Here is a 26,444-nt window from a genome sequence, read left to right as displayed (position 1 = left end):
ATAAGTCATAGAGGTATTTTCCCCTTCACCTTTGTACTTTTCCTAATTTCCCAGCTGGAGAAGATTATATTATCTAAATTTCTTGAGAGAAATGTTATATCATGGAAGAGAAAGTCCATTTTTTCTGTTTCTTCACTCATCTAGCAATTCCCAGACTTTGGCATCTCAGCACCACCTCCCCACCCCAGACTATCATGCCTTTGTTCTTGGAGTCCCCATCCAGCTGGGTGAGCCCCATGCTCTTGCTCCAGGTGAGCCTAAGTAACTCTGGGTGCTGCTGTGCATTAGTCATAACAAATGTCTGTGTCCAGACTTGGGAGGTCACTGGGTTTTCCAACCACAACCTGAAAAGATGCCATGGAGACAAGGTGGTGGAAAAAGTGAGTTCATACACCTTCGACCTCTGAAGAGGTAGGTTGTAAACGAAACCAGGACTCAGAGCAAAAGGAATCGGGTGTCTTCATCCAAGCAAATACAGGACTTTTATCCACAACACGAAACCACCATACAATTCAAAAACATTGGCAGGCACTAGTGAGGGAGAGACCCAGGAGGTAGCCTCCAGGCCAGAAATGAGGTGGTACAGGCAGAGCTGTGCAAGGACACTTCTCCCACATGATGCCTGGCACACAGAGTCACTCTTGGTCTTGTTTTCACGCGTCCCGCATTTGCAAAAACAAAACTGAATAGAGGGGACACTGTATCTCATCCTGCCAGCTAAGATCTGCTCATTAATCACTGGCTAGACCCATTACTAAGCTAAAATATCATAACCAGTTCCACACTAGCTGACCTTCTCCCCTGCCTCTAAAGAGTGACACATTAATTTTTATTATGAACTCTGTGTTTCAAAACCCTTTGGGGACTGGGAAACCCAGCAGGCAAATCTCAGACCCTAGAAAGCAGTTAAACTGAATTACAAATAAAAGGCTTAGAAAGTTCTTAAAATCACAACCTTGGCAAGTATCTCCAGTAGGAAAAAATTAACTTTGTTCTCTCATCTGAGTTACCAGAGTTGAGGGAAATGAGTCTTTTCGCTGGGTACACCCAAATGCTACCATTTCCATAGGCAAGCTGCATTCCCAAGTTGGAAAAGTTGTTTCTTCTTGGCTCCAACTAATCTCTTTAACCTGATTCAGATGACTGAATCTCTTGGACTTTTGCCTCTTTGTATCTGAAATTAGCCCTATTCCTGAGAGAAGGTTATCAATCATTTACACATTAGTGAGAATTTCAGTCAGCATCTGTTTAATACATTTACCCAGATATATATTTATTGATCACCTGTCTGGTGCTAGACACGAGGAAGAATAGGGTATGACCACCCACTGCCCCTGGCCTCTAAGTACAGACAGTTAGGAAGCAGAAACATACAAATTTCTATGGAGTCAAAAGGAAGGAGTGTAGTATAGGCGGGCTTGGAGACTGGAGTAGAAGGTGGCATTTGAGTTGAGTTTCTAACAAGGAGAAGGCTTTCCACAGGCTTGAGTGGGACAGGGGAGGAAAGTTGGAGAGCACGGAGCGGTAGGCATGGGGACCCGCAGGACGAGCATGGGGTTGCGGCATGGCTGACTGTGGCACTGTGGTGGACAACGGACAGGAAGGGACTTGAGGCCAAGTCAAAGAGGCCTCCAAATGCCATAATAAGACATTAGGATGCAAGCAATGGGGAACCATTGCAGATTTGGAATGACTGACATAATGAGGTCTCTCCTTAAGAAAAATATGGCATTGGTGGCCTTGGGGCAGAGACAGAGACAGATCTTGAGCTAATGCCGGCAGTTAAAGTGTGAGCTAGGCTGAGGCAATGGAAAATAAAACAAGAGAAGAGGATTGAGAGGGATTTTGCACTGAGGCTTCACTGAAACAAGCCATGTGGATGCCCAGAACAAGGTGGGCAGAGGAGCTGAAGATGACAGAAAGCTTTCCCACCCAGATGATTCTATTTTTATTATTTTTTTAAATTATTATTATTTTTTACATTAAATCTACACTTTTATTTCTTGTTCTAAAGTGTGCTTTTTCTCTCATTGAACTTTAATATTGGTCCAGGACCTCCACCTCCCCTTAAAAACAAACAAACAAACACATGCACACAAAGAGATGATTCTATTTTTAAAAGAAAACAAACTAATCTATATCTTCACTTTCTTTTTTCTGATGTTTTTCATTCTTTACTCCTAAACTGGAAATAATTTGGAGTTTTAGTTTTATTTGATAAATGCTTAACAGAAAGCACTTATTGATGGCTACTAATTCTAAGTTGTCTCAAAACAGTTAATTAAAAATGAGGTAATGAATAATTTTATGATGCCCAGCATCCTATCTTTACACACTCACAACAAACAGTGGCCTACCACACTCAAGGCAACCCCAACATGCATCTCTATCTGAAGAAGATTCTGCAATTTTTCTAAGAAAATAAAAAAGGCTGCCATCCCCCTTTGTGTGTGAGTATCCTTGCTGTTGACTCTGGAACTCTTGGTGTTGGTGGCTGGGCTCTGGTCCTCCCGCAGAGGCTGTCAGGAAAGGGGGTGGAGTGGACACTGGCAACCGAGGCCAGAAACCAGCAACGACTCAGTTTAATTTTTCAACAGCCCCAGGACCTAAAAAAATAAGTCAAAATGTCTAAGTGATGAGAGGAAATTGGAACTCAGTCCCTCTTTATTGTAAAACAGACAAAACAAAGGCAGCCATTTGCAAGTAAAGTCATCCAGTCATTTTTCGATTGTGGCTCTGTGTAATGCTTTATGTGGGCCATAGTGGAAGAAACTGGGATTTGGAAATGGACAGCCTAGATTTGCATCTGAACATTACCACTTGTAGCCTGTGTGACTTTCTACAAATGGGGCTTCTCTGAACCTGTCTCTTCATCAGAGCTATGGTCTGATGAATGCTTGTTTCCCCTAATTCATACATGGAAAACCTAGTACCCCAAGTGATGGTACTAGGATTTGGGACCTTTGGGAGGTGATTAGGTTATAAAGGTGGAGCCCTCATAAATGAGATTAGTGTCCTTTTAAAAGGGACCTCACAAAGCTAGCTCAGTCCCTTCTGCCATGTGAAGAAAGGAGAAGTCTATGAATTAGAATACCCTCACTTAACCATGCTGATACCCTAATCTCAGACCTCCAGCTTCCAGTACTGTGAGGAATAAATTTCTGTTGTTTATAAGCCACCCAATCTCTGCTATTTTTATTAATAGCAGCCTGAATGGACTAAGACAATCGGTCAACTGTTGATGATAATGTTCATCTTTAAGGCTTGTCATGAGGACCAGCTGAACTAGCACACAGAGTGGGAAGTCACCTGTCTAGGTGACTTAGTCAACCACCAGTCATGGAATGTGCACTACATACGCAGTCCCTCTGCTAGGTACTTGGAATATAACTGTGAGCATGATTTTCTCACACTCCCAGTTTTAACAGGGAAACAACCATTAAAAAGAGGAGCAACACATGGATGCTTACAGCAGGATACAATTACTGCTCTTAGACCAGGGCCAGGGCCCTTCTGGGCTCTGTGCTTTAGAAGCCCCACCTTAGGCCTCCTCCAGCGAAGCCCCTCCCCCAGGGTGAGGTGTCTGCGCCTCCGAAACCACAAAAGTTACCTGTTCAGAGCCATGCTCCAATTCTGGACCTGCTCAAGGTACCAGGATCCTGCAATTCTCTGTCCCCAAACCCCAAACTTCCTTCCCAGGCTTACATGACTCTTTCCTTCTGAGTGTGAACTGTATCACTGGGGTACACAGTATAGACCTGGGGTCTGGTTGCTGGAGGTATTTGCAGTTTGTATGGATGGAATTGGTTAAGTGTGTCCTGGGGAGTTTGTGTGCATGAGTACGAGGCCCCTTGTGGTCCAGGACAAAATCAGGGATGAAAAGAGACGAGGTGAAGAGAGGGCTGCTGTGGCCCATGGTCTGGCTCTTCCTGCCTGGCTCTCTTCATTTTGGAACTCTGAGGAGTCCAACAACTCTAAACTCAAGCTTGCCTTCTAGATGATTATGAGGGTGTACCGTGTAGACACAGACAGGAAGAGAGAGGTCCTTTCAACTGTTTCTTTCCTTGGTTGACATCGTCCCTGGCATATTTAGAGGTTTAGTAGTTGGGTCTGCCTTTGCACTCCTGCCCTGGGCTGCACACATGTTAAGAATGAGCTTGGCACAGTGTCTCCCATGGGTACTTCTGCCTTGTAATGCATGCATCTGGTTTCCTGAGCCAGACCCTGGGTTTTTCTATCCTTCTGCTCTTTGTACAGGGTATAACCCTTACCTGAAAATGCTTTCCTTCCACTTCTTCTATAAAGCTTTCTGTGATTTGTCCTCCAGCTCAGAGGTCACTTCTTTGTGAATCCTTCCATAATTTCCACTGGCAGAGTTTCCCATGGCACCCCATGGACCCTGCAGTAGAGGACATGTGTTGGCATGCACAGGATATTTGTTCCCATATCAGCATGGTCATCACCACATGGAAGGCTTGGCAATGAAACCCAGCAGCACATTGCTCCTCTGAAGAGTCTGAGATTCAGTAGAAGGAGGACTGAAGGGAGGCCCTCAAGTTTGAAATGATGGCTCTGATTCCTGAGTTCTTAGTCAAGAAGAAGAGGCAAAGGTTGTGCTCCAGTTAATGTTCTAGCAGTATTCCTGGAATGTGCCAACCCAAGGATAGAGCTTACTCATTTGCCCACAGCTAGCTGCATGGCATCCTGAAAAATCTAGTCTTTATTCTGAGTGTCCATGTGTTCTACTAAAACCTAGGGATCCTATGGAAGGAGGAAAGAATGAATTGGGGGAATGACTAAGAGTCTCTAAGGGGTTGCAAAGTCATTATTCAACTATAAAATAATGGACACATAACTCTAATTTAAAATACAATGACATACTATATTGACACATATGAATTGCATGTTATTCAACATATAAAAAATGGATAATTTTTAAACACTCAGAAAATAGTGATGTGTTTATCTATTGCAAGTTCTTCTTTTTATTTTTTATTGTTATGTTAATCACCATACATTACATCATTAGTTTTTGATGTAGCGTTCCATGATTCATTGTTTGTGTATAACACCCAGTGCTCCATGAAGAATGTGCCCTCTTTAATACCCATCACCAGGCTAACCCATCCTCCCACCGCCCTCCCCTCTAGAATCCTCAGGTTGTTTTTCAGAGTCCATCATCTCTCATGGTTCATCTCCTCCTCTGACTTCCCCCCCTTCATTCTTCCCCTCCTGCTATTTTCTTCTTTTTTTTTTTTTTAACATATATTGTATTATTTGTTTCAGAGGTACAGATCCTGTGATTCAACAGTATTGCACAATTCACAGCACTCACCATAGCACATACCCTCCCCAATATCTATCACCCAGCCACCCCATCCCTCCCACCCCACTCCCACTGCAGCAACCCTCAGTTTGTTTCCTGAGATTAAGCATTCCTCATATCAGTGAGGTCATATGACACATGTCTTTCTCTGATTGACTTATTTCACTCAGCATAACACCCTCCAGTTCCATCCATGTCATTGTAAATGGCAAGATCTCATTCCTTTTGATGGCTGCATAATATTCCATTATATATATATATATATATATGTATATATGTACATATATATATATACACACACGCACACTACATCTTCTTTATCCAGTCATCTGTCGATGGACATCTTGGCTCTTTCCACAGATGGCCATTGTGGACATTGCTTATTGCAAGTTCTTTTATTACTCCACGGTTACTTTCTTAGGCAGGCACTGGGTCTGCTTTCCTAAAATTACCCTACACTTCCAGTTCCCTCTGCCTTTGCTCACATGTACAAATGCCTGGAATGTTCCTCCCCACTTCCCCCATCTGGTAAAATCCTCCTAGACACAGTTCATAAATACCCATAAGCCCTCACCTCCCTAGGAAGCCCTCTGTTTGCCCTCTTCCCCCTCAAGAGATTTCCTGTGGCCCCAGCATTCTAGCGGTTTTTGGTCCCCCCTGTTCCTTTGCCAGACTGTGAGACCTTTGAAAGCAGGGTCTGTTTTTGTCCCTGTACACCTGGTAGATGTCTTGGTCGTCCCAAGAATGAGGACTGCTAGGTACTTGGACTATAACTGGGGCTTGGAGTGCTGTGCAGTCACTGACTCTCCCATAGGCATGTTTCCAAATCCAAATCCAGGTAGTTAGTGCTCTTCTAGGTTCTGGGTCTAGTCCCCACCTTTAAGGGGTCACCTCTGTTTTGTTTGAAGCCTCCAATCTGGCTGGATCCCCCTTGGGTCCTGCATCAAGGTATTCTGAGGGTTTCCCCACTGTGGTCACACATGCATCCACAGAAGCTGCCCATTCCATGGGAGTAATGTGTGGGTAATGGAAGCTGGACTTCATAATTTCCAGATCAAGAGAAATGCTGGCCATCTTGGGGTGAGCCATATTGTGGAGCCAGCTGGAGCTCCCCAGTTAAGTCCAACACAACTATCTTCCTTGAATGGAGCCAAGTCTTTTTTGGGGGAGGGGTCTCTCCCTTGCTTACTTCACTGGTGTGTGTGTTTCTCTGTCAGAGTCTTACTTGGTTCAGTGACATGGGATTACATGGCTCCAAAGATGTCCTAAAACGGAAGGAGAAATTCAGGTCTGTGTGACCACTCACAGGTCTCTCTCAGCAGTAGGTTGCTATCACATTTTAGTGTGATACAGTGACACAATGTGACAGAGAGAAAAATAAAGGTAATTTAGTAGAAAATGACATCTAAAAAATGTAGATAAGGCAAGCCAATAAACACAGACACAAATTTTTGGGGATGAATCAGTGACTTGCACCTATCCCCTCAGGCCACCCTGAAGGGCCCATGCACAATGGAATCCCTCATCTCTTTTTCCCAAGGTGTCCACTGGATGAATGAGGGAGGACTCTCAGCCCCCAAACTGGACAGGCCAGAAGTGTTTAGGAGTTAAAGCACCCAGAGGCACTCCTTAACCACTGGGCACTGTTGGCACATACCCAGTTTGCCTGCTCAGGGCCAGTTCTGAGGTGTGTTCTCCGCAGTCTGGTAGAGGGTCCTCAGTGGGACCAAAACTCAGATGCCCACGTTGGTCACCTGCTCACTTTCACACACTTGACTGCTTCTTTACTTCTCACCTCTCTTCCTATGCCCCCACTATGCCTCCTGGGATCATTGCCTAAATGAACTACCGGCATCGGACACCTTGTCCTGGGGTCTGTTCTGGGGAGGAACCCAACAAAGACAAAGGACTTACATTCAAGACACCAATAAAAACACCAGCCTTGACTTTCTGAAAGTAAATCGAAGCAGTATAATAGAAATAGATTAAAAGCCATATGCCTTACTTAACTTCACCTGGCTTATTCCAGACTGCTGGGTTTTGGGTTAATTTCCTGCAAAGTGCTTATTGCTCTTTAAATTCTTGGTTTTCCGGATGTGGAATATTAACACTCATCTAATAAGCTGAACTACTTATTATTTATTAAGAGAACTAGAGAAACCCGGCCCATATGTTTGATGGCAACTCGACAAAGCTCAGTTAAGAGCTCACACCTATGAATACTGTGTGGTTTGCCAGAAAGCGGGCATTCAGTTTTCTAGCCAAATATAGTACACTAAAGCACTAAGATGTACGAAGTGAATCTCGACCTACTCGTATGCAAACTTTTCAAATTTCCTAAATTTGAAGACAGGTTGGACATTTTTCTTGTGGAGTTTCTGGACCCAAAGTTATTTTTCATGAAGCAGCTCTGTAAAATTTATGATGTGAGGCTACAATATGCCTTTTTTCCTTGAGATTCATCCTGCTTACAGGCATCTCTGTACCAAGTTGGCAAAAGGCAGTCGTGGGGGCTTCTGGGGATGATCCTTCATCTGCTGTGGTCTTTCCATGAATCATGGAGAAGACGATTTCCCTACCCCCTTAGTCTGGCTGGAGAGAAGCACCCTTTTATAGGTGAACATTCCCCACAAACCTGAGAAATTAAAAACAAGATCTTCGAATGAAGAAATCACTTGAAATTTATTCCTTAAAAATTAGTTATCTTCCAATCCAGATTACATAACCTAGCCCCTATGGATGCAGAAGCTGCAGAAAAATGAAAGGATTTGTCCAAGGTAACTAAATCAAACAACTTGGCTGTTTCAGGGCCCCTTTCCCCCTGCGTGTGTGTGCTGGGAACTTAACTTTCTGAATCTCCATGTCTTCATTTGCAAAAAATTGATAATAGCATACTTGCAGGTTTGTCATGCAAAAGTAAACTGGTATTTTAAAAATGTGCTTTATTAAGTTATAATTGACATAAAATAAATTGCATCTATTTAAAGGGCACAATTTGATAAGCTTTGACATATGTCTACACCCATGAAACTGACACCACCATCAAGATAACACCCTCATCCGTAGCCCTAGAAAGGCTCCTTGTGCCCTTCTGCAAATCTTCTCTGCCCTCCCCAGCAGGCAATCATCACTGATCTGTTAAGTCTGCATTTTCTAGAGTTTTATATATATGGAATCCTACAGACTACATTCTTTTTTGTATGGCTTCTCTTACTCAACATAATTATTTGGAAGTTTATCCATAATACTGAATGTATCATTTTTCTCTTCCTCCTCTTCCTCCTCCTCCTCCTCCTCCTTTTTGCTGAGTAGGATTTCAAGGCATGGATAAACCACGATTTGCTGATCCATTCATCTGTTGGTGGGCATTGGGTTGCTTAAGTTTTAACTGGTATGCACTGACATCTTGTTGTAGTTTTAATTTGCATTTTCTTGATGATCAATGATTTTAAGCAGCTTGTGTTTATTCACCATTCAAACATGTATATATATATATATTTTATGAAGCATCTGTTCAAATCTTTTGCTCATTTTTAACCTGGGTAGTTCATTTTCTTATTATTGAACTTTGAGAGTTCTTTATATATTCTTTTCTTTTAAATTTTTTATTGTTATGTTAATCACAATATATTACATCATTTGTTTTGGTGTAGTGTTCCATGATTCATTGTTTGTTCATAACACCCAGTGCTCCATGCAGAATGTGCCCTCTTTAATACCCATCACCAGGCTAACCCATCCCCGTACCCTCCTCCCCTCTAGAAACCTTAGTTTGTTTTTCAGTGTCCATCATCTCTCCTGGTTCATCTCCCCCTCTGACTTACTCCCCTTCATTCTTCCTCTCCTGCTATCTTCTTCTTTTTCTTTTTTCTTAAAATATGTTCCGTTATTTGTTTCAGAAGTACAGATCTGTGATTCAACAGTCTTACACAATTCACAGCGCTCACTGGAGCACATACCCTCCCCATTGTCTATCACCCAGCCACCCCATCCCTCCCACCCCCGACCACTCCAGCAACCCTCAGTTTGTTCCTGAGATTAAGAATTCCTCATATCAGTGAGGTCATATGATAAATGTCTTTCTCTGATTGACTTATTTCACTAAGCATAATACCCTTCAGTTCCATCCACGTCGTTGCAAATTGCAAGATCTCATTCCTTTTGATGGCTGCATAATATTGCATTGTATATATATACCACATCTTCTTTATCCATTCATCTGTCGATGGACATCTTGGCTCTTTCCACAGTTTGGCTATTGTGGACATTGCTGCTATAAACATTGGGGTACACGTACCCCTTCGGGTCCCTACATTTGTATCTTTGGGGTAAATACCCAGTAGTGCAATTGCTGGATCGAACGGTAGCTCTAATTTCACCTGTTTGAGGAACCTCCATACTGTTTTCCAGAGGGGTTGCACCAGCTTGCATTCCCACCAACAGTGTAGGAGGGTTCCCCTTTCTCCACATCCCCGCCAACATCTGTCGTTCCCTGACTTGTTAATTTTAGCCATTCTGACGGGTGTGAGGTGGTATCTCATGGAGGTTTTGATTTGGATTTCCCTGATGCCGAGCGATGTTGAGCACTTTTTCATGTGCCTGTTGGCCATTTGGATGTCTTCTTTGGAAAAATGTCTGTTCATGTCTTCTGCCCATTTCTTGATTGGATTATTTGTTCTTTGGGTGTTGAGTTTGATAAGTTCTTTATAGATTTTGGATACTAGCCCTTTATCTGATATGTCATTTGCAAATATTTTCTCCCATTCTGTCGGTTCTCTTTTGGTTTTGTGGACTGTTTCTTTTGCTATGCAAAAGCTTTTTATCTTGATGAAATCCCAATAGTTCATTTTTGCCTTGGCTTCCCGTGCCTTTGGTGATGTTTCTAGGAAGAAGTTGCTGTGGCTGAGGTCGAAGAGGTTGCTGCCTGTGTTCTCCTTTAGGATTTTGATGGACTCCTGTCTCACGTTTAGGTCTTTCAACCATTTGGAGTCTATTTTTGTGTGTGGTGTAAGGAAATGGTCCAGTTTCATTCTTCTGCATGTGGCTGTCCAGTTTTCCCAACACCGTTTGTTGAAGAGACTGTCTTTTTTCCATTGGACATTCTTTCCTGCTTTGTCAAAGATAAGTTGACCATAGAGTTGAGGGTCCATTTCTGGGCTCACGATTCTGTTCCATTGATCTATGTTTCTGTTTTTGTGCCAGTACCATACTGTCTTGATGATGACAGCTTTGTAATAGAGCTGGAAGTCCGGAATTGTGATGCCGCCAGCTTTGCTTTTCTTTTTCAATATTCCTCTGGCTATTCGGGGTCTCTTTTGGTTCCATACAAATTTTAGGATTATTTGTTCCATTTCTTTGAAAAAGGTGGATGGTATTTTGATGGGGCTTGCATTGAATGTGTAGATTGCTCTAGGTAGCCATGACATCTTCACAATGTTGGTTCTCCCAATCCATGAGCATGGAACATTTTTCCATTTCTTTGTGTCTTCTTCAATTTCTTTCCTGAGTATTTTATAGTTTTCTGAGTACAGATCCTTTGCCTCTTTGGTTAAATTTATTCCTAGGTATCTTATGGTTTTGGGTGCAATTGTGAAAGGGATCGACTCCTTGATTTGTCTCTCTTCTGTCTTGTTGTTGGTGTATAGGAATGCCACTGATTTCTGTGCATTGATTTCATAGCTTGCTACTTGACTGAATTCCTGTATGAGTTCTAGCAGTTTTGGGGTGGAGTCTTTTGGGTTTTCCACATAAAGTATCATATCATCTGCAAAGAGTGAGAGTTTGACTTCCTCTTTGCCGATTTGGAAGCCTTTGATTTCTTTTTGTTGTCTGATTGCTGTGGCTAGGACTTCTAATACTATGTTGAATAGCAGTGGTGAGAGTGGACATCCCTGCCGCGTTCCTGACCTTAGGGGAAAAGCTCTCAGCTTTTCCCCATTGAGAATGATATTCGCTGTAGGTTTTTCGTAGATGGCTTTTATGATATTGAGGTATGTACCCTCTATCCCTATACTCTGAAGAGTTTTGATCAAGAAAGGATGCTGTACTTTGTCAAATGCTTTTTCTGCCTCTATTGAGAGGATCATATGATTCTTGTTCTTTCTTTTGTTAATGTATTGTATCACGTTGATTGATTTGCGGATGTTGAACCAGCCTTGCAGCCCAGGGATAAATCCCACTTGGTCGTGGTGAATAATCCTTTTAATGTACTGTTGGATCCTATTGGCTAGTATTTTGGTGAGAATTTTTGCATCCATGTTCATCAAGGATATTGGTCTGTAATTCTCCTTTTTGATGGGATCGTTGTCTGGTTTTGGGATCAAGGTAATGGTGGCCTCATAAAATGAATTTGGAAGTTTTCCTTCCATTTCTATTTTTTGGAACAGTTTCAGGAGAATAGGTATTAATTCTTCTTTAAATGTCTGATAGAATTCCCCTGGGAAGCCATCTGGCCCTGGGCTTTTGTTTCTTGGGAGATTTTTGATGACTGTTTCAATTTCCTTAGTGGTTATAGGTCTGTTCAGGTTTTCTATTTCTTCCTGGTTCAGTTTTGGTAGTTGATACATCTCTAGGAATGCACCCATTTCTTCCAGGTTACGTTATCTAATTTGCTGGCATAGAGTTGCTCATAATATGTTCTTATAATTGTTTGTATTTCTTTGGTGTTGGTTGTGATCTCTCCTCTTTCATTCATGATTTTGTTGATTTGGGTCATTTCTCTTTTCTTTTTGATCAGTCTCGCCAGGGGTTTATCAATCTTGTTAATTCTTTCAAAGAATCAGTTCCTAGTTTCATTGATCTGTTCTACTGTTCTTTTGGTTTCTAGTTCATTGATTTCTGCTCTGATCTTTATGGTTTCTCTTCTCCTGCTGGGTTTAGGCTTTATTTGCTGTTCTTTCTCTATCTCTTTTAGGTGTAGGGTTCGGTTGTGTATTTGAGACCTTTCTTGTTTCTTGAGAAAGGCTTGTATTGCTAGATACTTTCCCCTCAGGACTGCCTTGGCTGTATCCCAAAGATTTTGAACAGTTGTGTTTTCATTTTCATTGGTTTCCATGAATTTTTTTAATTCTTCTTTAATTTCCTGGTTGACCCATTCATTCTTTAGTAGGATGCTCTTTAGCCCCTATGTGTTTGAGTTCTTTCTGACTTACCTCTGGTGATTGAGTTCTAGTTTCAAAGCATTGTGGTCTGAAAATATGCAGGGAATGATCCCAATCTTTTGGTACCGGTTGAGACCTGATTTGTGACCTAGGATGTGATCAATTCTGGAGAATGTTCCATGGGCACTAGAGAAGAATGTGTATTCCATTGCTTTGGGATGGAATGTTCTGAATATGTCTGTGAAGTCCATTTGGTCCAGTGTTTCATTTAAAGTCTTTATTTCCTTGTTGATCTTTTGCTTAGATGATCTGTCCATTTCAGTCAGGGGGGTGTTAAAGTCCCCCACTATTATTGTATTGTTGTCAATGTGTTTCTTTGCTTTTGTTATTAATTGCTTTATATAATTGGGTGCTCCCATGTTAGGGGCATAGATATTTACAATTGTTAGATCTTCTTGTTGGATAGACCCTTTAAGTAGGATATAGTGTCCTTCCTCATCTCTTATTACAGTCTTTGTTTTAAAATCTAGTTTGTCTGATATAAGGATTGCCACCCCAGCTTTCTTTTGGTGTCCATTAGCATGGTAAATGGTTTTCTACCCCCTCACTTTCAATCTGGGGGTGTCTTTGGGTCTAAAATGAGTCTCTTGCAGACAGCATATGGATGGGTCTTGTTTTTTAATCCAATCTGATAGCCTGTGTCTTTTGATTGGGGCATTTAGCCCATTTACATTCAGGGTAACTATTGAAAGGTATGAATTTAGTGCCATTGTATTGCCTGTAAGGTGACTGTTACTGTATGTTGTCTGTGTTCCTTTCTGATCTTTGCTGCTTTTAGGCTCTCTCTTTGTTTAGAGGACCCCTTTCAATATTTCTTGGAGGGCTGGTTTCGTGTTTGCAAATTCCTTTAGTTTTTGTTTGTTCTGGAAGCTTTTTGTCGCTCCTATTTTCAATGACAGCCTAGCTGGATATAGTATTCTTGGCTGTATATTTTTCTCGTTTAGTGCTCTGAAGATATCTTGCCAGTCCTTTCTGGCCTGGCAGGTCTCTGTGGATAGGTCTGTTGCCAATCTCATATTTTTACCATTGTAGGTTACATATCTCTTCTCCCGAGCTGCTTTCAGGATTTTCTCTTTGTCTCTGGGACTCGTAAGTTTTACTATTAGATGTCGGGGTGTTGACCTAGTATTATTGATTTTGAGAGGAGTTCTCTGTGCCTCCTGGATTTTGATGCCTATTTCCTTCCTCATATTAGGGAAGTTCTCTGCTATTATTTGCTCCAATATACCTTCTGCCCCTCTCTCTCTTTCTTCTTCTTCTGGGATCCCAATTATTCTAATGTTGTTTCGTCTTATTGTATCACTTATCTCTCGAATTCTGCCCTCGTGATCCTGTAGTTGTTTCTCCCTCTTTTTCTCAGCCTCTTTATTTTCCATCATTTGGTCTTCTGTATCACTGATTCTCTCTTCTGCGTCATTTATCCTAGCAGTTAGTGCCCCCATTTTTGATTGCACCTCATCAATAGCCATTTTGATTTCGACTTGGTTAAATTTTAGTTCTTTTATTTCTCCAGAAAGGGTTTCTCTAATAACTTCCACACTTTTTTCAAGCCCAGCTAGTATCTTTAAAGTCATGATTCTGAACTCTAGGTCCGACATTGTACTAATGTCCGTATTGAGTAGGTCCCTGGCTGACGGTACTACCTCTTGTTCTTTTTGCTGAGGTGATTTTTTCCGTCTTGTCATTTTGTCCAGAGGAGAATAGATGAATGAGAGAACAAAATGCTAACAGGTTTACAACGTCCCCAGCAAATATACTGTATACAAATCAGAAAAGACCTGAAACCAGGGGAAAAGAAAGGGAAAGAAAGGAAAAAGAAAGAGAAAAAAAAGAAAAAAAGAAAAAAAAGATAAAAACAAAAACAGAACAATACAAAAAAAGCAGAATGTGATCAAATATGATCAGGCTAGTGCATAGATCAGTGCCACACACTAGATTTTGGGCGTATTTTGGTCTGTTAGAAAAAAGTGCCTCCTAAAATTTTAAAGGAATAAAAACATATATGTACAGAATAAGGGTTGATACAATGAACGGATAGAAGATGACTGTAAAGATGAAAATTATAAAAGATTTTATAAAAGGACTTGATAAGATAAGAAGTTGTTTGAAAAAAGAAAGAAGATTAAAAAAAAAAAGAAAAAAGGGAGAGAATGTGATCAGGCAGGAGACTAAAACAGAGCCATACACTAGTGATTTAGGGTATATTTTGATCTGTTAGAAGAAACCGTATCTCAAAATTTTAAAGAGAGAACAACTTATATATATATATATATATATATATATATATATATATATATATGCCAAAAATAAGGGTAACTACTATGAAGGGATAAAATATGACTCTAAAAATGAAAAATAAAAAATGTTTTTTTTTTTTTTAAGTGATTGATAAGATGTTGGTTGAAAAAGGGAAAAAGAAAAAAAAAACAGTTAACAAAAATTAACTTTGATGAACTAATGAATCATGGTAAAAAAAAGCCATGAATTCTATGTGCAGTATTCCCCTAGCGCTGGAGTTCTCCCGTTCTCCTTGATCGGTAAACTTGGTCTTGGCTTGCTGGCTGTTCATGCTGATCTTCTGGGGGGAGGGGCCTGTTGCTGTGGTTTCCAAATGTCTTTGCCAGAGGCTGAATTGCCCCGCCCTTGTCGGTCCGGGCTAAGCAAGCTGCTCTGGTTTGATCTCAGGAGATTTTGTTCCCTGCAAGCTCTCCGTACAGCCTTGGAGGACCAGGGCAAAAAATGGTGGCCTCCCAATCTCCACCCAGAGGAGCTGAGAACTCGGGGCCTGGCTCCTCAGTGCGCCCACAGAGAAAAGCAGTCACTCCCTTGTCCCCGTCCTCCGGCCGCTCTCCGTGCTCACCCGGCCTGTGACCCAGCGTTGCTATCTCTGGCACCCGACCCCGTGTGGAGTCTCCAAACCCAGCAGATCCCTGCGGTGCGTTCCCGCGCCGCTCCTACCCGGGAAGGAAGGGGAGTCTCCCCGGATCTGCCGTTTGTTGGGTCCCTGCTGGAGGAGCAGTGGCCCGACTGTGCTGCGGATCACAGTTTATGGCCACCTCGAGCTGAGAGCCCGCGCCTCGGCTCCGTCTCTGCAGCCGGCTTCCCCGCTCCGATACCTGGGAGCTCTGGCGCACTCAGGCTCCCCCGGTCTTTCTCTGACCCCAAGGGTCCTGAGACCACACTGTCCCGGGAGGATTCCACCCCCTGCTTAGCCACTGCAGCGACATCCCTCAGCGGAGCCGACTTCTAACAGTTCCGATTTTGTGCTCCGCGGCTCTAGCACTTGCCAGAAGTGGCCGGCGGAGGCCCCTCCCCCGCCGTCTATCCTCCCGAATATCGCCTCGGATTCACTTCTGCGCACGTCCTACCTTCCAGTAAGTGGTCGCTTCTCTGTTCAGATAGTTGTTGCTACTCTCCTCTTTGATCTCCTGTTGAGTTCGTAGGTGTTCAGAATGGTTTGATCCCTATTCAGCTGAAGTCCTGAGACCAGACGAAATCTTGGTCTCCTACTCCTCCGCCATCTTGCTCCGCCCCCTAGAGTTCTTTATATATTCTGAGTAAAAGTCCTTTATGAAATATATAAGCTACAGATATTTTCTCCCAGTCTGTGTCTTTTCCTTTTTCTTAACAGTGTATTTTGAAAAGTAGAAAATTTTAATGAAGTCCAATTTATTAATATTTTCTTTTATGAATCATACTTCTGGTATCATATCTAGTATATCTTTGCCTAGTGCAATGTCAAAAATTTTTATTTTATGTTTTCTTCTAGAAGTTTCATAGTTATCAGTTTTATATTATGTCTATGCTCCATTTGCTTTAATTTTTTAGTATGATGTAAATATGAAAAGAAGTTAAATTTCTTTTACTTCTGGATATCCATATTTTTTATAGCACATTTATTGAAAAGACTGTCCTTCCTCCACTGAATTACCTTTTATCTTTGTTGAAACTCAAATGTCCATATATGTGTGATTCTCTTTCTGTATTCTTAACTCTGTTCCAAAGATCTATATGTCTACCTTTCCAACAATATCACACTCTCTTGATTATTGTAACTTAATAATAAGTCTTGAAATCAAGGAATAAGAGTCCTATCATCTAAATTAATAATGTGTGTCAATGATCTGCGAAGGGTTTAGCACATACTGGACCCTTAGTGAATGTTACGCCTATTACCTTTTTCATTTGGGCGTTTCTCCTGAAACTCTGGAAAATTTCCTCCAACTCCTTTAAAGATCTCTGAAGTCAACAATTATTAAACAAGACTCATTGTGACGTACCACCCTTGTCCTTTTACAAAGAATTAATACAGAAGAAATATTCTCTGCCCTCAAGAACTTATAGCTTAAATGAGATGCAGAAAGAATATATTTTTTAAAGTGAATGTTCCCTTTCTTGTGTTGTATTTCTAGTTTATATTAAATAAGACACAGAAAATGTTCAAAGATGGAATTTCACTCAGTGACTGCTCATAAATATGCATGGTTATCTATTTCAAGTTAAAAATACAAAATACAGAACAAAAAGAGTGGGTATGTGAATGCTGTGGGAGTCACAAAACTCATTTTAAGAAGAATAACCTAGTTGAGAGGAGTTGAATAGATTTACTCAGCCCTGGGCACCATTCAAACCCATTCATCCAAAATTATGTGTATCTGTTCATATATATGATATGGATATACAGTGGGCTAATCTACTCATTACTGTCAATATTATTATTACTATTTTTAACATAGGCAGCTAAAGAACCAAGCTTGGTAACACCTTTGCTCTTGAGCCATCAAGGAATCATCAGAATTAGGACAGACACTGGCACAGAGGATCCAGGGACTCCAGCTGACATCAGGATTCTGGCATTACTTGCATCTCGGCTCTGCTTTCCCTTGTGTTGTCTCCATTCCCCAGCTTCAGTGGTAAAAATGGCCCCAGAAGCTCCAACTTAATGTGGTCTTCAGCAAGAGATATAGCTTTGTCAACCAGCACCCTTGAGCAAGGCTTTTGCCTGATCTGTTTTGGGGGGGTGGGTGTCACATATCCATCTGTGGACTAATCACTGTGTCTTGGGAGATGTGCTTGGATGGGATAGGCCAAGAAAGATACCCACCTGCTTACCTGGAGGAAGAGTAATCACTCCTCCAAACACATGGGGTGAAGAAGGAGCAGAAATGTAATGGAGGTTCATTGCATGAGCTCTGTGAGGGGCACAGACATGATGAGGATGATGATGATCATCATAATTTTAAAAATGTTCCTGCATATTTATTTTTGAATTGTAAATACGAGCACTATTGCCTTGATTCTTCACACCCATCACCCCCTCCACTGTATTGATATCTTCTGTCAGGTGACTCGCTGTCCCCTCACATCTATGGGAAGAGTATATGTCTTTTTGTCTTGGTGTTGGGCATAGTCTTGTGATTTGCTTTGGCCACTGATATCAGTGACAATGCCCCAGTTCTGAGCTAAGACCTTAAGAGGCATTACATGTTTCTGTTGTTGTTCTTGAACCTCTGCCATCTTGTGAAAAAAAAGTGCTCTGCTGGCCCCCTGGTCCTGGTGGGAGTGGAGGGGAGGCAAATGTGAGATCTTGAAGTGAAGCTGCTCACTGCTGAAGCCTGAAGAAAGCTGACCCCCAAACCTCCTGACTCTTGAGCAAAATAAATTCTCATTGTATGTTGTATGCTACTAAGAGTTTGAGGTTATTATGCCACGAAAGCGAACTAATGCAAGGGCCAATAGAGATGAATAAGGTATCTAAGCATCTGTGAATGAAATATAACCTCCACAAGGGCTGAATTTATATTGTTCATTGCTTTATTTTTGGTACCTGACGATTGCCTGACGTATTGTAGATCCTCAATAAATACACCCTAGATACATTGCTTCACTACAAAATACTGGTTCCTGTGCAAGGTACTGAGGGAGAAAAAGATGTGTGTGGGGTCTACCTCAAAAGAACTTGTCTTGTGTTTGGAGAGACCAAATGCATGTGTTAAGCCTAGAGAGCAGGGCAAGAAAAGTACTACATTGGAAGTAGCTATGAAAGTAGAAATGACATGTGTGTCAAATTTCCTATCAGGGAGGTGGTCTGGCTCCACCTATATCCCTGGCCTTGCACCTTTCTTTTTTTTTTTTTTTAAGATTTTATTTATTTATTTGAGAGAGAGAGAGAATGAGAGATAGAAAGCACGAGAGGGAAGAGGGTCAGAGGGAGAAGCAGACTCCCCGCCGAGCAGGAAGCCCGATGCGGGACTCGATCCCGGGACTCCAGGATCATGACCCGAGCCGAAGGCAGTCGCCCAACCCACTGAGCCACCCAGGTGCCCAGCCTTGCACCTTTCAATACATGCTGGCCTGAATCCTGTTGGCCATCACTTGCATTTCCTTACCTGAGAATTTTTCTGGTCATTAGAGTCTGCTTTGCTCTCCTGCACAGGCCAGAAGGATTAGAAAATTAATGCCCCTCTGGGAATAGTCCTCTGGCAATAACTGAGGAGAGCTGGTGCATAAATACCTCAGCTCTCTTACCTCTCATCTCAAGTGGGATGGCACTGAGCTGTGTTCTACAGTGGCTCTCAGAATTCCCCAGTAAAATCAAGCTCAAGTTATCCTCAGGATAACTTGCTTGATAACGCATTCTGATGTGACTGCTTTCTTCCTTGTCTCTCTCTCTCCCTCACTGCCAGTATATCCTGGAACTTGCAAATGAACAACTTGCATATGAATCCATGTCTCATTATCTGTCTCTGGAGGAACCCAAACAAAGATATATGAGAACTACACTTTTGATTTCATTCTTATTTTATTTTTTTAACATACACCCCTATCTGTAAACCGATTTTGAGTATGCACTCCAGCGTATTTCATTTATCAACAATATAAATTCTACTGCTTTAAGAGTCTATGGACATTAAATATACAGAAAAATGGGAATTAAAAAAAGATGAGGAAAGTAAATACACTTTAAAAAAAGTTTTGCCAACTATGATGGCTCAGCATCGACATGTGAGTCAAGGGACACTCTGTTGAGTGAGAGCAGATCTCTCCATAATTAAACACCGGGGGCCTGTGACTCCTTATGAGTTGTTGATGTTATTGGGAGGAAGAAGAGAATGCTAGCTCTGCTTTATTCTTGTTCTTTGCTGTGCCTTCATTACTAATGTTAACTTTGTTCCATGGCTGCTTTTCAGGAATTTGTTTTAGTCACCTAGGTGTTTTTCAAGGGTTAGTGTAGTTAAAACGAGATAATATAATCCATAAATCCACCAAATTGGGTACATGTGAACTGCAGAAAACCAATCCATGAGTTGAGGGCGCCACCCCTGCCTCTGCCCTCTGCATCCTGCCACGGGGACCATGAGGGGTGCAGCTCCATTTGCATATCAAAAAGGATTAGAGCCAGGTTTCTTATTCATGTAGGGAAAACAAACATAAATAGAAGTTCTTGTGGTTTCTTCCTGTTCCAGAATTGATTGCCTCCTGCCCCACCTCAGGGGTTGCTGCCCCCTTCTGAAGGTGGTGGGGGTTGGCAGAGAGGATGTGGGGCCTTTTGAGATGTAGATGAGTGGAGAGCCACAGATGGAGAGAAGAAGCCAAGGCACTTTGGGGAAACCTTGCGGGAAGAGGGGGTCACTCCCTTCTCAGCTTATGAATCCAAGGAATATTGGGGTTGTTGCAAAGATCACAGTGAGATGTATCCTTTGTTAATCAGGCTCCCGTTTGATCTTATCTGGCGCATCAATGCAGACTTTATACTACCTCCCTTTACCACAGCTGTGGGAGGAAAGAGTATCCCCCTCAACTTTTGTCTTGTCCTTTTAGTACTAAAAATAAAATCAAAGTGGTCGTGAGTGGGATTTCAGGCTGAAGAACCAGGGATCTGTTGGTTCTTAATATGTAGATTCTGTTTTCTGCAGGAATAATTTCATTCTGAAATTTCATGGCATGTTGCAATTTTCATCACAAAATAAACTTCAGGATGTTTAATACTTTATTCATAGTAGTGATAACTGTTAGTTTATAACCTTAGAGGGTGATTTCCTTCCAAAACTGAAAAAGAGCATTGAGAGTTTACTTAGACATTGTCACAGAAATAATGGAAACATGATTTTTACTAAACTTCAGATGGGAAAAAATTAAGCTTTTCTTTTCTTTTTTTTTTTTCAGTCTCAGACCAGCTGAGGTCAAACTTAGCATCTGAAGTTAGTTTGTGTGTTTTTTTCCTTTCTTTTTCATTTTTTTTAAAGATCTCATTTAAAAAATGTGTGGGTCATTAGACCCCACTCAATAAAATTGGCTTTATTGATTCTAAAGAATGGTGTATTAAGAAGCAGGAGCTGTGTGATGTTGTACATATCTCCTGGCCTTCTGTGGGTTGTTTTTGCAAATAAAAGCTCTGTGAATGGACTGGACAATCTTGAGGTGACTCTCCCTCAGAAGTGGTCTGCCTCGCTGGTGCACCAACAGTGTTTTCTAAAGTTGTCAGCCATGAGGACTTATTACAGAGAAGATGGAATGACAGTTACTGGAATTTTTTCCCCTGTAAATCATACTCTGCCATGGACGTTTCTGTGTTCATTAGGGGAGTACAGGCAGTGGTTGAAGCATGTTCATGGAGGTTGTTTATAGGCTCCTTGATGAACTGGAGCCAAAGGGTTAGCACACTGGCAAGCAAGCCAAAACCTTCTTTCTAGATATTGAGCTTCCACTTTGCTGTCTTAGAAACTCACAGCAAAATCAAAGAGTTAATAATAATTTATAGACTTTGCCCTGCTTTCCCACATCAGCTTTAGTTAGTGACCTCAGGAAGGGCATGGGGGTGAGGTACAATATTTCAAGGTTGGCAGTGCAGTTATGGTCTAATTTACAAGCTGTTTAAAACCTGAACTCAGTATTTCGTATTCCTTTTGTGCCTTATGAAGAGGCTCTTCAGCCTTCTAAGTCACCGGGGAGACTTTCAGATATACAACAGTCAGAGTAGAGACTCCAAGTCCACGTTTAAAGCTGTTAAGTGCTCAGAGTGCTAAAACAAATTCATTCTTATTATAAATGGTGTGTTAAATTGATGTATGGAGACATTCTCTCTCCAGCAAAGATAAGGAGATGTCTAGAAGATTGAGAGAGGATGGATGTGCCAGTTTGGAAGTTGGCACTAAAATGGATGATATTTTTACCTCTTTGGAAAGCCGGTGTAGTCGGATAGCAGCTGGTCTCAGAGCTGAGGCCACCCATTCTGCTGCTGGCAGCCACACTGATGTGCCCCTGGCCCTGTGCCGCTCACCCCTACCTGGCATCCTTGGTTTTTCTAAACTCATGGGTAAGTGAGAGGGGAATGACGTCAGGGGCTCAAACCTTTGGATGCTGATCTAAAAGCATAAACCAAAATCCAACACCCGAGCTCTGCAAGTTCCCATCTGAGGAAGAACCTGTTTTTACAGCAATAGGACAAAGGGTTGCTCTGTCTTTGTCAGACCTGTTCCAGAACTAAACACAGAGGAAAGTACAGAGTAGGAAAGTCTGTCGTCAGGGCTTCTGTCACTTGTCTTACCCCCTTCACTTTTCAAGAGATGCTCAGGGTTCTATAATGGTCAAGCCTGGCTGCTGTAAAGGACAGTCACTAACATGGCTTGGTGCTCAGTATTAGCCTTGGATGAGCTTGGCCCCATTTAATCTTCATAGTAGCTCTAGCAGTGAGGGACCGATGTTATCCCATTTTAGAGGTGGGGAAATGGAGGCCTTGAGAAGTTTACATCAGCCTGAGGCCACCCAGCTTAGTGAAAAGCTGAGTCAGGATTTGAGCTCCGAACTGCATTTACTTTGTAGCTGGAGCTCGCTGTTGCAATGACACACAGTGCTCAGATGAGCTTGTGTTCTAGAGAGTTCTCTGTCCTTCATTTCCATAATTTTCATGTTCTGTGTACTGTGCAGTGGTCAATAATTCGGGCCCTACAGTAAGATCCCATGATTTTAAGCTGCGACCTTATTGGTTTTGGAAGAACTTGGGTAAGTAATTTGTCCTCCATGGTCTTTTGTTGATGCATATGAAAATTGGGGTAAGAATAGTACCTGCCCATAAGGTTTTTATTAATTATATGAGTTAAATGATGTCAAAGGCTGAGAGCAGTGCCTGGGCACCCAGTAAGAGTTTAATGAATATGAACTATTACTGTTTTAATAACCCTATTGTTAACCCTAATGTGCTCCAGATGGTAACAGCTGGGACTCCTCTCTACTTGAGTCAGTCTCGTAAGAAGCCAAGTCTAACCACACAGCACATTATGGCCTTGGTGTGTGTCACTTCTGCCTGTCTCCCATTAGTCAAAACTAGTCACTTGGCCAATCCGACCACTGATGGACAGGCCACCAAATCATATGGCAGAAGGAGGAGTGAAGGACTATAAACCGTACCCCCACCTACCACAAAATATATCATTTTTTTCATGCCTCACCACAGCACCCTGAGAAAGGGATGCTAGGGAGACATCGTCATCCTCATTTGGGGATAATTTCTCCAGTGAGAAACATGAGGCTCAGGGACATGCCATGGTTCCTGAGGTGGTAGACCCTGGCACCAGTGCTTGAATTCATTTTTCCTACTTTATCCAGATGTTATGGTGAATTGCACATTATAGAGAAGCTGGTTCAGACTTGAATCTCTATAGATTTTGATTATGACTCATGTACTGTATCCTGGCCCTGTATCAGGCACACCAGCTATCTCATTTACTCCTCTCATGGACATATACACAGTTGGTATCTTGCCTATTTTATAGATGTGAAGACTGAGGCCTCTTGCTCCCATACAGTAAAGAGCCTTTGTGAAAGCCATATCCCATGGTGGTCCTTGGTTTTTCTAGGTATGACAGGAGGGAAACATGTTTTCCCCACTTTTCCTTCATGTGGGGATTTCCTTGCATTTGAAATCCCGTGTTGATAGAGATAGTTTATTTAGAAGAGCTTTGGCCTTCTTGGAAGAAAGTTCTTGCATAAATTTGGAGTGTTCTGGTGAGGTGGTATCCTGGAGACGTATGTGTGAATAATAAAAATGTCAGCACCTGACGCCAAGAACCACTGAATGAAAAGAAAGGAAAATATCATACATCAAAGACAGTTAGAGGTTTATTTAGATTTTAAGTTCCCTGGGCTAGGACCACACCTCGTACATTGTCACATCCAATAAATGTTGAAAAGCAATTGTCCAGCACATGATACACAGTTGTGGTGACATCCCAGACTGCCTGTACCATAGCAGACACATGTGGTCCAGTCACAATGGAAATCCACTCTTTGCTTATGTACTCAGTTTCCTGAGCTCTTCTTTATTAGCATAAGGCTCTGTGGATGAACCAGGGCAGGGAGTTTCTTTCTAGAGCAGAGAAAATGTTCTGTAAGGAACAGCTAATGTGGGCTAAGAGGTTACAAACTGGAATGAGGTTGATGCATAAGTTTTCAGGCCAGGCAGAAGTTCATGATATCCAGGTCTTAGGTATCTCTAGTCTTTGGGGTAGACCCTGCTGGTTCCCTGTTCACGTACTGAAGGGCTTCTTAATGAAAGCACCCATGGCTCATTGTTTAAGGGCTTTCTTGAGCCACAGAAGGATACTTTTCTTGCACGGCGTTGGGTGCAGGCTGGCATTTTGGGGACGAGGAAAGCCCCCAGGATGAACTCACAACCAATCTCAGATAGGAATTGGTGGATCAAAGATGCAGCTCCCTTGCCCCTCAGTGGGACAGCACAGAAGCTGAGGATCCAAGAGGATTCCAAAAAGATTGAGCCCCAGTTGCCAACAGAGGTTGTCTGCTTATTTACCATCCCCGCTTATTGGCTTCCATCCCTGTCCTGTCTCCCTTCCTTAATCCCCCATTTCATCCAGTACTGCTTGGGATTATCTCCCAAAAAAGCCTTTTGTCTCAAGGTCCGCCTCTTGGGGAATGTAATTTAAGACAATCTTGAAAAATCCTATTGGCTTCCATCCCTGTCCTGTCTCCCTTCCTTAATCCCCCATTTCATCCAGTACTGTTTGGGATTATCTCCCAAAAAGGCCCTTTGTCTCAAGGTCTGCCCTTGGGGAATGCAATTTAAAGACAACCTTTAAAAATCTAGCATAAACGGGGGCACCTGGGTGGCTCAATTGTCAAGCGTCTGCCTTCGGCTTGGGTCATGATCCCAGAGTCCTGGGATCGAGCCCCGCATCGGGCTTTCTGCTCAGTGGGAAGCCTGTTTCGCCCTCTCCCACTCCCCCTGCTTGTGTTCCCTCTCTTGCTGTGTTCTCTCTGTCAAAAAATAAAATAAATAAAATATTTAAAAAAATCTAGCATAAACCTTTCCCCCAAGTTCTGTGGAAAAGGGTTACAAACCATGTGAAGTCATATAACTCTCTTTTGATTACCAGTGCCACAGAGGAGGGGTAGGGAAGACTAACTCCTCAAAGCAAGGTGAAGGATGGGATCCTGGCAGGTCAAGAGAGTGAGCAGGTGGGAAGGTGGGAAAAGGTCAAGCAGGAGGCACAGAGACCCTCAAAGTTTTAGGGGAATGGGCTGTTGACACATGGAAATAGGTACTGTGACACATAGATTTATTGTCAGGCAAACTGTTCACCACAAACCCAAAGTTCCCCTAAACAATTCCTAAGAAAAGCTTCCAGAAGTTTTGAGAATCTGGTGACCACATTTTCTGAATCAAAAATTGGGAACCGGTCTGCCAAAGAATGTTTTGTTTATAATTCATGAGTATATCTGCCAGAAAAAGACAATAGGGGGAATATTGAGAATTGATCATGCTCCAGAAATTCTGAGATTTGTGGTCACCATACTCAGGGGTTGTGTGATTTAGTGTGTCTCGGCAGACTATATGTGTTATCATGGGAGGAAGGATAAGATCAAAAGTGGAAATTAGAATATTCAAAATTATTGAGATTTTACAACAAAGCTTACTCATGACATCGAGACCATAATTTTATTTTTTGAAACTACCATAACTGAAATAATTAAATGCTTATAGACATATAAATGTTTATAACACACAAAAAACTAGACATTTTATTTCTAGGGTGATGGGAATCAGATTTTCTGGGTAACTGACAAGGAGTAGCCTATGAAACGTTTATTCACTAATTTAACTCATATTTATTTATGACTTATGGATAGGCACTGTGCAAGCACTAGAGATATCCTGATAAATAAAACAAAAATTCTTCACCCTCATTAGATTTACAGTGAGGGAGACAGACATCACAGACAAATAAGTGAAGATATAATCACAAATTGCAAAGGAACTGAAAAGCATGCAATAAGAATCTCTGAGATTTTTTTAAAAAGATTTATTTATTTCAGAGTGAAAGCAAGCAGGGGGAGGGGCAAGGGGAGAGGGAGAGGGAGAGACAATCTCAAGCAGACTCCCTGCTGAGCATGGAGCCCTAACGTAGGGCTGAAGCCCACGACCCTAAGATCATGACCTAAGCCAAAATCAGAAGTCAATCGCTTAACCAACTGAGCCACCCAGGCGCCCCTCTGAGATATTATTTTAACAGAGATTTAGAGGTACCTGGGGCATGTCCAAGATGAAACAATAAATTAATGGTAAGACTGGTGCTTCAACCAATATTTCTTGACCTTCACAATAAGAGGGCACAGATAAAGTACCTAGCACAGGGCCTGGCACATATAAGGTCATTAGAATTGTTAACTCCTTCTCCTCCATTCCTAGTTAACAATTTGTTAGTATGTAAGGTACTTAGAAAAGTGTCTGGCCTAAGATAAGTACTCAAAATGTTAGCTACTACTACGGTTATTATTGCTACACTTTTCAGCTCTCATTAAGAAACAATATGTGTGTCAGCCATGGAGGGGCACCACTGAATTCTTCGTTGGAAGCAATCTGCTCTAGGGAGCATAGTTGATTGACAGTCTCGGCAGCCACACCTTCAGATCCATTGTCACATTGATGCTTTCCCCACACT

The sequence above is a fragment of the Zalophus californianus genome, chromosome 8 (assembly GCF_009762305.2).
Source record: "Zalophus californianus isolate mZalCal1 chromosome 8, mZalCal1.pri.v2, whole genome shotgun sequence".
Lineage (NCBI taxonomy): Eukaryota > Metazoa > Chordata > Mammalia > Carnivora > Otariidae > Zalophus > Zalophus californianus.
The sequence above is the reverse complement of the archived record's forward strand: the minus strand, read 5'-3'. Positions refer to the sequence as shown.